A 13,081-nucleotide genomic window follows, 5' to 3' on the forward strand; every position below is an offset into this window, starting at 1 on the left:
GAGGACTCAGTGAACTGAAATGTGGAGTACTGTACTCTCTGCAGGCTGCGGAGCTGCTGCAGTGGATGATCTATATTCAGTCTTGTTCAGCTTTATATTAAATGCTCTCCGTATTATTTGGTAATGTGTCAAGATGAAGGAGCGGAGTTTGGCGCAGTGGTTAACAAGACAGGTGGCAGGCAGAGGTATGTACCATGGTACCTCCTGGCTCTGTCGCTACTGTAAAAATGAATGAGACCGAAAGTGTGTGAAGTAAGAGGGGGTGCGGTGGCGCAGTGGGTTAGACCACAGTCCTGCTGTCCGGTGGGTCTGGGGTTCAAGTCCCGCTTGGGGTGCCTTGTGACGGACTGGCGTCCCGTCCTGGGTGTGTTCCCTCCCCCTCTGGCCTTACGCCCCTGTGTTCCCGGGTAGGCTCCGGTTCCCCGTGACCCCATATGGGACGAGCGGTTCTGAAAATGTGTGTGTGTGTGTGTGTGTGTGTGTGTGTGTGTGTGTGTGTGTGTGTGTGTGAAGTACTTGGCCTACCGGGTGCTTGAGGGGTTAAGTTCCGCTCCTCCGCAGGGTAGATATTATCGCTTGTGAGGCCGAGGCTCCGTGAAGAGCAGAGCCGTGCGAGGGAGGGGCTGTCGACAAGGGACCCAGTCAAGGTGACCTCAATGACAGGCATGTGCGAGGGCATCTGTCCGACATGAACGCCGATAATAACCTCCACGTGTAGCGCCACGACAGTCGTGGGCATCGCCGTGTCGCCTGCAAAAGGCCACTTGTCTTTTTAAAACGTGACGTGCATTCAAACCTAGCAGACAGAGTTTCCTGTAGGCTGCCTGGGAGAAAGGAGGCTGGTCCAGAAAAGCGAAACCACCAGTGTGTCCACATCAGGGTAAAATCTTCCCACAGGCAGTAGGTAGCCGTGCGGATGTGGACGTCCGTGTCCATCACTTCATTGCGTCTTCATGTCCTAAGAAGGACTCTGATGTAGCAGGACCTTAAAGGGACAAACTGGAATTGCTCCCTTGAAATATCCAATTGTATAAATTCGTACCATTGTTAGTAGCTTTCGGTAAGTGTCAGCCAAGCAGAAAAATAACACGAGTATTGAAATGCCTCTAGTTTAAAGGGGTAATATTCAAAATAAAAACACAATTGACACTGAGAAGCTACCCTGTCCGCTTTAATGGCCTTCCTCTTGGGGTCGGCCAGCGTTCGCAGCAAATATTCCTCAGTTCATTTCCTGTACATCATCTGCACATTTTTGCAATGGGAAAAAGTGTACGTTTCATGTACACACCACACACATCGTCTAAACCGCTTGTCCCGTGCGGGGTCGCAGGGAGCCTAACCCGGCAACGCAGGGCACGAGGAGACACACCCAGGATGGGATGCCAGTCCGGTGCAGGGCACCCAAGGCGGGACTTGAACCCCAGACCCACCGCAGAGCAGGACTCGCTCCAACCCGCTGTGCTACTGCCCCCCCCGCGTTTCATGTATCTTTATCTTAATTTTTTCCACAAAAAAACTCTGATGTAATTTTATTAGTTTCACAGTTTCTTTGCAGCATCAAAAAAATGAACTGGAAAATAAATGTACTTTCTTGTCACTCTTTTGATAGACAGTAATTTCTTATAAGATCTTGCTTGTATGGAATTTATGTTCAGCCTAAAGTGATTTACACAAATATGCACAATTCTTATTTTGATTATTGTTTCAGATGCAGAATAGAGAGTTTGGATAAAAATGTTGGCATTGAAATATTCATTTTGTGAGAAGGAGGCAGAACGTTAGTGGCTGTAGGAATAATTCCTAGTTTCCTTTAGGGGTATGAGTTCTCCAGCATACTGCGGAATCCTTTTCCGCACTGGTTGCGTTGCGGCAGGGCTGGGCTGGGATCTCCCTGCAGAGAGGCCAAGCTTTAATCAATCCCAGGCTCATTCCTCTCCCCATCTCCTACACTTGTTTTTCCATGGGAAACATATGATCCTGAACAGCTTACTGGCCACACCCACTTACAGAAGAGAAGCGTCTGATAGGTCACAGATGTTTCTGGTCCCGCCCACCTTCAAAGCAGAGCAGTGTGATTGGCAAGAGTGCTGCTCCTCATGCCTCTCGTATTGCCGTCGCCTTTCTTTGTTTTTAATGTGCAATTTTGCAATTTGCTACGATTTTCTGCCTCTTTCCAAGTTTCCATGTTTGTCTCATTTGAAATAATTTGTCATGCTTCCCTTTTCTGCTTTTTTATTCTGTCTTATTTCTGTTAATATTATTTCCTCCACACACAAAGCAAAAGGTAACCTGTGAGTTCACAGCCTATTATGTGTCATTACATCATTTTCTTTTCTCAAAGAGGAAAATTAATCATTTCAGTCTCATGAAATTTATTTTTACATTGTTACACAATAACTTGTTACAGCCCTTAAACAGAATTGTTTTGCAGGTTACTTAGATTATAAAATGCATATGGTATGACTATTACTAACATATAGCATTACTTGTCAAATTACTCTAAAAAATACTTTGAGTCTCTGTGTGTTGATGAAGCATCCCCACAAAGCAATTATACACACACACACACACACACACACACACATCTTCAGAACCGCTTGTCCCATACGGGGTCACGGGGAACCGGAGCCTAACCCGGCAACACAGGGCATAAGGCCGGAGGGGGAGGGGGACACACCCAGGACGGGACGCCAGTCCGTGGCAAGGCACCCCAAGCGGGACCCGAACCCCAGACCCACCGGAGAACAGGACCCAGTCCAACCCACTGCACCACCGCACTCCCCCATAAAGCAATTATATGTCAGGATTTTTTTAAATCAAAATTTAATATTTTGATATTTAGTAAAACTTCAATAATAAAAAAATTTCTACCCGGAAACATACCCTCAAAGATTTCCTAATTTGCCTTTTTGAATCCTCAGCTGAGCCTTGCTTTATTTGTTAATTGGGCTTACATTCCAATTTTTCCTCTCACATTACCAGGACACCACAGTGACAAAGGCAGACGTACTAGTGTTTCTGACCCCCCACAATGGTAGGAGCTATGAAGTGGAATATTAGCTGATTTAAAATCCTTCTCTTGGTTTTTAAGTACAGGCTGTCCCTGGATTTCAAACAAGCTCCATGTCCTCAGTCTGTCTTTAAATGGGATTTCTACTTAAGGTACGGCGGGTCTCTAATGTCAGTTCGGCAAACGTTTGTCTTAGTATATCATGTACCTTTCTATGCATAAAAAACATTAAAGAAACACTTCTGGATACACTAAAATATCTTTAACATTACATTATTACAGTAATAATAATAATACAATGTAATGTATTATTATTACAGTAATAGTAATACAATGTGATGATTTATTAACATTATTATTATAAAAAATTTTTAAAAAATTAATAATAATAAGAATAAGAATACAATTCACAGTACCAGTTTTAACCAGTTGGATAAGTCATAGAATTCAAGAATTTTTATTCCAAATTTTTGTTTTGTTTCATGCAAAAAATGCCATTTATTTGGGTAAATTTTGCCTTCAGGCACAAATTATAGTTTTGTGCAAGAAATAATATTTGTTATGTCCCCTCATAATAGGAATTTGCATAACTGGGTGATATCAATTTTACCATGTTAGGTGACGGATTGGTGTATGTCCTCAGAGACAGTCATTTTTCAGTGTCAACACTATTCTATTCACAGCACCTTGTCATCCACACGGAACACCTCAGCTGACATATATCTGACACACTTTTATAAACTAATTTTCCTTATTTTTTAAACTTTTACGTGTAACTGCTAAATAATTATTGCATTGTGCTAATTATTAATTGAAATGTAGTGTTTATAAAAGGACGCAATCCATGTTTTACTCAGCTTTTCATTTCTGCGCTCCCTGTTTACCTGAGAACCCTGTAGACAGGTACTGCTTGTACATTTCCTTTACAGCTTTGGGGTCTTGCAGTCGAGATTCTCCAGAATGATGTCACCGCCATCATGTACACAGGACCTCTAGCATTTACACAGGCAGCTGCTTTGGAGCCTTGCTTGATTAAATGTTATATGTTAAAAGGTCCTGCAAAATACATCTAATACAGGTCCCGTTGGGTACTCTGCCTTAGTACCCCCGAGCAAAGTACTTAACCTGCTTAACTTGTTCCAACAAAATACCTAGATATACAAAAGCATTGGAAAAATTAGTAAAGTAAGCAGTAAAGTAATGTAGAGGGCAGCAGGTGGCGCAGTGGTTAGAGCTGTAACCAGGCTATCGAAGGACCCTGGTTTCAGTTCCACTCCTGCTGTAGTGTCCTTGATCAAGGTACTTACAAGGTACTAACCCTAAACTGATACAGCAAAATTTACCCCGCTGTTTCAAATGAGCAAATAATTATAAGTAGCTTAATATTTTAAGTTCCTTTGGAGAAAAGTGTCAGTTAAATGAATACTGAAATAACAGCTAGATGTCTGTTGTTGCATACCTTATATTAATGTTTAAATTTAAGGTTTGCTATGTATAATTTATTTTATTTTTCCTTCTGGCATGATTCTCAAGTCGGCACCTACAAAACAAAGTGCATTAAGAGTTGTGTCATCGGCTAAAACAGTTAATATTTTTAATTCCTGTTGAAGTACAGCACAGTTCAGGAAAATGTATTCCTCATTTGGACCCAGGAAGGGTATATGTTTCAGCTAATTTAGCTGTTGCCTTCGTTCTTAAGAACATACACACGATGTTACAAATTAAATTGTTAAAAGCTGACAAGCTTTATTAGTGGAGGATGGCTGGACAGTTTGTAGTAATTGGGTCTTTCAGAGGAACAGTCGTTCCGATAATCGGCCCCTCTTATTTCTTTTTCGCTGTTGAAAACCTTGACATTTTCCCCTTGCTGCTGACTCAGTAGATTGTCTGAAAAGCTGACTGATAAGGTATGCCGTCTTTGCTTATGAGTGTTAATATTTTTAGCAGCAGATTAGTGTACTAGGCAGCATAGTGGTTAAAGGCTTGGAGTTGTGACGAAGAATTTTCCAGTTTAGGTCTTGTTCCCTTGAGAAATAAACTCCACACAAACAGCTCCAGTAAATAAAATGGGAAGCTCTATAAGCCGTTTGAGTTGTTTTGGATGAAAAAACGTCTTGCGAAGCAACTTTGAACTTCGTGTTGTAAATCTGTAAATAAATGAGAGATTTACAATTCGCCCTGGAGTCTCAAGGAGATCTCCTAAGTGTCTCATTCTTCATGTCTCATCTTCTTGAGGGCCTAGTGGTGATCATTCTTTTATTGCCTGAAGCCTGCTTAGACTGTGTTTCCTTTCCAAGAAGATCGAAATGTGTTGACTGAGCATCACGCTCTCTTCATATGTAACACGCTTATATGTGCCCTATCGTTGTTCGGAGTACAGTGCTGTCTCTAGCCACTCTCAGCACAGTTCATCGCAGCTGCTGGAGGTGTCACCTCTTCTTCTCTTCTTCTGCAGTTAAAATGTTCAGATAACCATTGAAAATTGTCACAACTTGCACAACCCACCGTTTCGCTGACTGCAGTCCATTAAAGGTTAAAGAATGGGTGTTTATTATTTGTGCTTGTTGATGAATTCCTCCATCCTCGGTGGAGCAAAGGAATTCTTTTGCAGAGAGTAAACATTTTGAATAGTTTATGGAAAACAGACAAGGGCAAGAGCTATTTATCTTCTTCTTTGTTGTGGAGACCTTAGGAGACCCAAGGACTGCAATGAAGGAAGTGTTCACATTTGTTTCTTATCCTGTTGCTAAATGCAGTATTATTCCATACTTACTATGTTATAGCTGTTGAGTTACACTGATAGGTTGCAAGGTAAAAGTTAACAAAGTAATATTTTAAACATTTCATTATGCATGTATAATTCTTTATTTAGCTTACACCTTTGTCCAAGGCAACTTTACAGTGATTTACCCATTTATACAGCAAGTTGTTTTTCAACAATTCAAGGTATGTACAGGCTTCCTTAATATAGTAAATATCCCTTTTCAAGAATTCTGAGCAAATGTCTTTTGTACCCAACAATTTGCTTAATGAGCTGTCAGCTCCCACTTCCCAAAAATAGTTTATGAGAAGAAATATTTGATCGTGGTGACTTTGAGCTTTTTGTAAGGTGTGGCTTCTCCAGCGCAGTTGTCGGATATCTGTACTGACTGGCAAGTGTAACTCAAAAATCTCATGACTCTTTATCATCTATAATAATGATGAGCTCTAAAGCAAAAATGTTAAAGGAAAGTGCTAAAAGTTGGAGAAGCAAAGCCTTACAAAAAATGGAAGTGATCAAATGCATAGGATTGTTGTTTCCATAGCACATTATGGCTTCTCAAAGCACTTTACAATCAAGAGGGAGTGTATATGGGTTACAGCTCTAAAACAATTAACAGTAAATACCAGTATTTACAAAATTGGGAGCCTTCAGACCCCAAGGCAACAGCCCTAAACACTATTGTGCTGCATTTGCTTAAAGTCTTAACTTTTAAGTCTGGCTCCTTAATAACATCCATGTCATTACTCTCTAAAAACATACTTCCTTCTTTTGATGTAATGCACTCATTGTATTTTTTCTCTGAGATGTAGGTCGCTTTGGTGAAAAGTGTCTGGTAAATGAATAAATGTAAATGTAAGTGTAAAATGCTTTTGTCATTGGCTTATATGGAACAGTCATAAAGATTTGAGTACTGTGTACCATGCTTTTTTAGTGTTCTTTAAAAAAACATGGTTCAAACAAAAGCCTCAATTCGAATCGGAATAGAGAAGCTTCATGGTTCTTTAAAGAGGGCGAAAGGGCTCTTCTCTCGAGAAAGTGTTGTGTAGCGTAATACCCAAAGGAAGCCATTTGTTTTAAGGACAACTTCTCAGCATGTTCTGGAGAAAAAAAATGATCGAAACACCCACACAGAAACACCTGCAGGCCTCCAACGGCTAAATTATATTACATGGCAGATTCCCTCTGTGCATGGCATCTGGAATCCAATCCCCAGTAACGCCGTTCGATTAATGTTCCACACTGGTGACATTGGGAGATGCCGCTCAGTATTCTGCACTTGCCCATGGACCTGGCCGTTGTCTAAATGGTGTTAACAATAAAAGACGGGGAAGGTTTTGTGAAAGACATTGTAGGAGAATATGAAGAGCAGTGTGAGTGAATGAATGAATCTTTGGACTATGGATGGCCAAGAAGGAGCTGATACTAAACTTACAGTCCTGGAACAGTAAAGATCTATGGGCGAGATTTTGATGTGCGATACCAGGTCTGAAATGGACAAATACTGTTGCGAACTTCCTGCGTGGGTATGTATGTGACTGACATGGCGTAACTTTCCCTAACTTTCCAAAATTTTAATTTCCCTAATTTCCTGCCAAAATTAAAACAAGTCCACTTTGAGCAAGGGTTGTGTTTAAAATATTCTTCGTTGCATTATTGGCATCAGAAAGTACGCACACACTGTCTGAAACCGTTTGTCCCGAACGGAGTCGCGGCGAACCGGAGTCTAACCTGGCAACATAGGGCACAAGGCTGGAGGGGGAGGGGACACAATCAGGACGGGATGCGAGTCCATCACAAGGCACCCCAAGAGGGACTCAAGCACTAGACCCATCAGAAAGCAGGAGGAGGCCAAACCCGCTGCGCCATCCCACCCCACCCTCGCATTAGAAAGTAGCTCTATGAAACACATCAGGTTCCCCACATACTTCACATTCAGACCTGTCTTTGGCTATTAGCAACAATTGTGTTGTGCTTTTCGTATAAGCTAGTAAATTTAATTTTGGGTGTATAGCTGTCGGCCACATGGGATTAAGCACAGAACGTTAATCTTTCATTGTTGAATAGATGGGTTTGGGGTAAACAGCGCTGGTATATTTATTTATAATGGTAAGCTCAGGGCAGGTGGAGGCAGGCGGAGATTTGAGGTCCTCTTTTCTGGCTGTAGGCCAAAGCCCTGTCTAGTCACCTCCACGTCTGAGATGCTGTGCTCCCCGTCTTGGCACCGTGAAAACACAGATGTAAATAAAATACGAAGATGGCTGCCACATCAATGCCTTGGGCGGGTTAGATTCTCCTCCTCCTCTTCTGGGTGTTTTTGTTATCTTGTTGTCAGTTACCTAATTGGCGAAATTAGAGGTTTATGAGTGTGTATGTGGAGGGTTTAATTAATGTGCAATTAAAAATGGCATCGCTGCTCAATCTGTGAAGGATCCAGAGCACAGCCTTGTAGTTTGTCACCTGACCTTCCTCGGGCCCTTTTTAATCACTGAACCAATTATAGCAGTGCCGGAGTCAAGCCACATGCAAACCACATGCACAATTGAACCCGGGTCTTCTGCGTCCAACGGAGGCAGCACTAATCACTGCTGTTTTTTTTTTTTTTTTTATCATAAATCAAAATAACTACAATTTTCCAACCCTTTACCAAAACGAAGTGAAGTACCATAGCTCATTCCCTCATGTTTCTGTACTAAGTCTCAGTTCAGCTGTCATTCTGTATTCATAGCTGCTTTTTTTACAACTGATAAGTAGTCACCTGGAAGCCCATGTAAAAGGCACTGTGGATCCCCAGCGACTCCTGAATTGCACATTAGGAATCGGTGAAACCCAGATGGGGCATACACAGTTTGCTTATGGAAAAGCTCAGATAAGGAGGAAAAAGCTGTGTTCTAAAATATGCTGTACATGTGATTATGTAGGAACGCGAGTGTAGTGATCAAGTTATGCGGTCCCTGTCTTATTTGTTCATGTACATCTGTAGATAAAACACGAAATATAATTTATGTAATATCGCTGCTCGTGAGCAGGCTGTTCAATATGTACTTTCCTTCACACCTAATTATACCTAATGATGTGTGACTTGTTTATGCCTAACACAAGTGGCTATGTTAAGATATTATTCATTTAACATGTGTTCTGCAAACCATCATATATGTCTGCATAACCTTTAAAATGTCCAGTAGACTGAATATGGTAAATTCTCAGGAGTTCCTGCTCTCTGCTACAATGTGCAGACTGATAAGTGATGCACTCGCCCCCTGAATTTCCATAATACCTTTCTCTAAACTACAGCTATGATACAAACAGATGTCCACTTTGCCTGATTTATCATTATAGAGGGAGACATTTTAAGTGTTTCATAGACTTTCAAAATCATTATTATATATTTTTGATTTTTGTAAAAAAATTCTTTTGCATTTTGTATATATTTATATCTATTAATTTTGTATAAACTGTATACATTTTGTCTAGTAAACAAGACTACTCTTCCTGGTATTTTGAAAAATTACCATTTTTTAATGTTCATGAAGTTTGTGTGAAGTTTGTATATTCTCCCCCTTTCTTGTGGCTTTCCTGTGGGTGCTCTGGTTTCCTCTCACAGATCAAAGACATGCGTTTCAGTTGGATTGGTGACTGTAAATTGCCTGTAATGTGTGTGCTTGTGGGTGGATGAGTATGTGTGTTACATTGCTGTACAGCTGTGTGAATGAGACTGAGAGTTTTATGTAGCGTGTATAACACTGTAAGTCACCTTGTGTAAAAGTGTCAGCTAAATACTAGTTAATAAATCACTGTACCTCACTTAGGAGACAAATAACTGCTAAATTATTAAATGCAAAAGTAAACAAAACATTAGATGAAATGACAAATACAAGAGCTAAAGACATGTTTCCTCTTCTGGTCTAAAACCCTGGTCTCAGAAATACTGTCCCCTCCTGTGACCTGCTGGCTCTTTATCCTTATTGAGTCACTCGGTGTTTACAAGAGACAGCTTGTCATCCTTCAAAATAGCAGACTTGCACTTAACACACTCAGTCCATCTCTAGCGGCCATCCGCATTGGCATGAAAATATAACTCTTAACATTGCAGTCGCCTAGGTTTAGGACATTAGAAACGAATGCAACCCTTTTTTGTTTCAAATTGCATTTCCTGCAATTTAAACATTTTAGCTTGAACAAGCTAAGTTTCTTTATGAAAAGCATGAGGGCCACATGGCACTCAGGGCAGTTTGTACCTAACCTTTATTCAGAAATTCTCCTTTCCACACATTCCTTATACGAAGGGGTGAATTTGTTGTATGAAATCACCCCGTTACACTAATTCCCATTGCAAGGGAAGCAGATCACCATTATTTGTTATGGAAAACATAATTGAAGCCTGTATGAATGTCACCTAAAATTAATTAATATATCAATGTAAATGACCTTGTTTATGCATGACAGTGATAACAAGAATTATTATTTCTAGCTAGTCTTTTAAAACAAAATCACTATCTGTTTTATTCGCTTTGCAAACACATAGACATTTTGGTATCAAAGGACAGTTTGCAGCAGTGGCAGTTAAAGTTTGAGCCCCACTCCTGCTGTTATACTATTGGCTAAGTTACTGGAATCTATACATACAAATGACCTGACTGGAGGTTTTGTTCTTCTGGATTAAACCGCGTGCTTCCCGTTCTCGTGGGTTTCCTGTGGGTGCTCTGGTTTCCGGTTTACACGGTTTAATCCAGAAGAACAAAACCTCCAGTCAGTTGACTCTAACCGCGGAAGCCTACGGTTTTTGATACAAACTACCCTTATGTTTAAGTGTGTAAATATTTGTAAATAGCTCAACATAAGTAGCTTCAATTAAAATAGTAACAATAGTATTGTTCCTGCTTTTTCAGTGGTTTATTACATTAATCGAGAGCTATGATTGCTTGAGACTGTCAATGTGACACAAAGTCAGAAATTTATACAGTCGTAGGTTTGGTTACGAAAGAAGCACAGTGTCTGTGTGCTTTACCAAATGAAAGATGTTGTAAACAGAGAATAAAATGCCCGATGTGGAGGTAAAGTGACAGCGTACCTAGGCACAAATGGTCCTATGAAAAATGAGTGGTTTCTGTTGAATGGGACCCTGTTATATGAGGGTCCTTTTCAGCAAACAATGGCACTGGCCAGCATATACTATGGTATCACTCTGCACTGTCCTGCACTGTCCTCCTAGATAGAAGCAGTATCTGCACGCTCTGAGCATCAACGCTGCCCGTAAATGAGAAGTTAGCGGTTATGTGTGGACACAATAAAGGAAGCTGGAGAAACGGTTCCTTCCTTCAGATTTTTCCCCATAGTGGTATTCTCATTAAATTGCTTGGAATGAAGAGCACTTGCACATAGCTCCTTGGGACTTATTTAACCGCTCCCTCTTAACATGAACTCACCCCTTTAATGCAGTACAGCTGAGTCAAGCTGAAACAGACGTTCTGTTGCATTTATTGCATTTTATCTGAAAAGCAAACGCTGTTAAGTATAGCATCTGCCTTGGGGAAACTGAAAAATTAACCCAGAAACAGTCCAGCTCTGGCAGAGCTGGAAATACATCTAATCTAAAGGATTTGTTTGGGTCAGTGAGGGTCAGTGGTGGACATGTCCATGAGCTTTCTTTATTTAAATCCACAGATGTAATGAACATTGACCATATAGTCCTGTGAACAAAATTCCGAGAAGCTGCGGTGTGCAGAATGCACTTTAAAAGAAGGTGCCTTTCTTTTTTTTGCATTGCTGTGATTTTAAAAGTGCACCCAGCTGTCGCTCTGTCACACATCCAGGAACTGAGAGGTTTTATTGATATGAAGGTGCATTATACCCAGTAATGGCATTCACTACCCTTGGGAACACCTCCATAAGTCTCCCCCACACAGTCTGTCACATGTCCGCGCTCTCTTTCCCTCACACGCACTCACTCGCCAAGAAACCGGTGTGAAGGTCCTTCTTGAAGTAAGAAAGCCTCTAGGTCATTTTTATCCGAGACCAAGCTGAGTTCCATCTATTTAATTGTGTGTACCAAGTGTCTTAGGGCATGGTCTTTTTTAAATCAGTTGATTTCATATCCAGAAAAAAATCCAATTTCAATAAGCAAATATCATTTTGAGACCATTTTAATTTTTTTCTTTTGTCCCTCCCAAAAATACAGTAATCACTCAGCTATGCAAAGTAATTATTTAAATATTGTCTGATTAGTTATCATTTAGCTACAGAATGCATTTAGTATTTGGGATTTGTTTTAAAATATTGACAAAACGTATAATAATGAAGCCATTTTAATTAGTAGGCTATAGTTTATTGATTTAAGTGGATTTTCAGCATTTTAAGCATATGTTATATGACCTTGTGGACCTCTGAGAGTTATATAAACATTTTTTGCTTTTCAACATTTCATTTTAAATTCTCCTATTAGAAAGTCAAACTATGAAATTAAACTTTAATACAAACAATAGCAAATTGTACAGTATTTTGCATGTTTTTACATCTGTGCAATGCTGTGAAGTATTTGTCCACTCTCCATTTTTTTCCCCAGTTCTGCAGCTTTTCAAATTAAATTTGATCAGATTTTTTGTCAGTTCTAGTAGTATATGAATACAACTTGAAAGAGGAAATAAGGTTCCTTTGTGCGGAAGGTTATGAACAATAAAGGTACAACTATTTATGTGAAAAGGGATAAGGTTTTGAACCTTTAGCTGCACTGACTGCAATTAAACTCTTCCTGTAGCTGTTGATCACATCAGGGTCTCACATCAGGGTCTCACATCAATGTCGAGCAATTTTGACCTATTTCCCCATGCAGAACTGATTTAGCTCGGCAACATTTGCAGGCCTTTGAGCATGAACAGTTCTGTTCAGGTTTTTATTTTAGTGCAAAAAAGCTGGAAAAATAGATACATTTGAAAAATGGGCCAAAAACCTTTTTACAGCACTGTATTTTAGGAATGCAGGTTTTTTTATATATAGAAACTGTGATCAATGGCTCTCAGCCAGAATATATTTTTCATATTCTGCAGCTGAAGTTCTGAACCGTGTCTCACTTCTTCCTCCACTATGGGCCACCATATAGGTCATTAATAGGATGGCCTGTGGTGGCATTTTCCTGATTTGCAATGATTGTGGACTGCGGCAAGTGACTGAATAATTGTGTCACAGCAGCGCGTGGGCAGAATTGGGAGATATTAGTGCGCCCTGCCAGACGATTGTGCTGCAGAGCAGGTGACTGAAAGGATGTGCCGTGCTGTTTCTGAGTCACCGTGTCACAGACGTGGCTGTGTGACAGT

The 13,081-nt window shown here is 40.4% G+C and overlaps 1 protein-coding gene across 4 annotated transcripts in view; it reads left to right on the forward strand.

Annotated features, from left to right (window-relative positions):
• btbd11b (BTB (POZ) domain containing 11b) overlaps positions 1-13,081 on the forward strand; it is a 168,450-nt gene that overhangs the window by 122,904 nt on the left and 32,465 nt on the right. The gene's annotated exons all lie outside the window — the stretch shown is intronic.

The sequence above is a fragment of the Scleropages formosus genome, chromosome 5 (genome assembly GCF_900964775.1).
Source record: "Scleropages formosus chromosome 5, fSclFor1.1, whole genome shotgun sequence".
Classification (NCBI taxonomy): Eukaryota; Metazoa; Chordata; class Actinopteri; order Osteoglossiformes; family Osteoglossidae; genus Scleropages; species Scleropages formosus.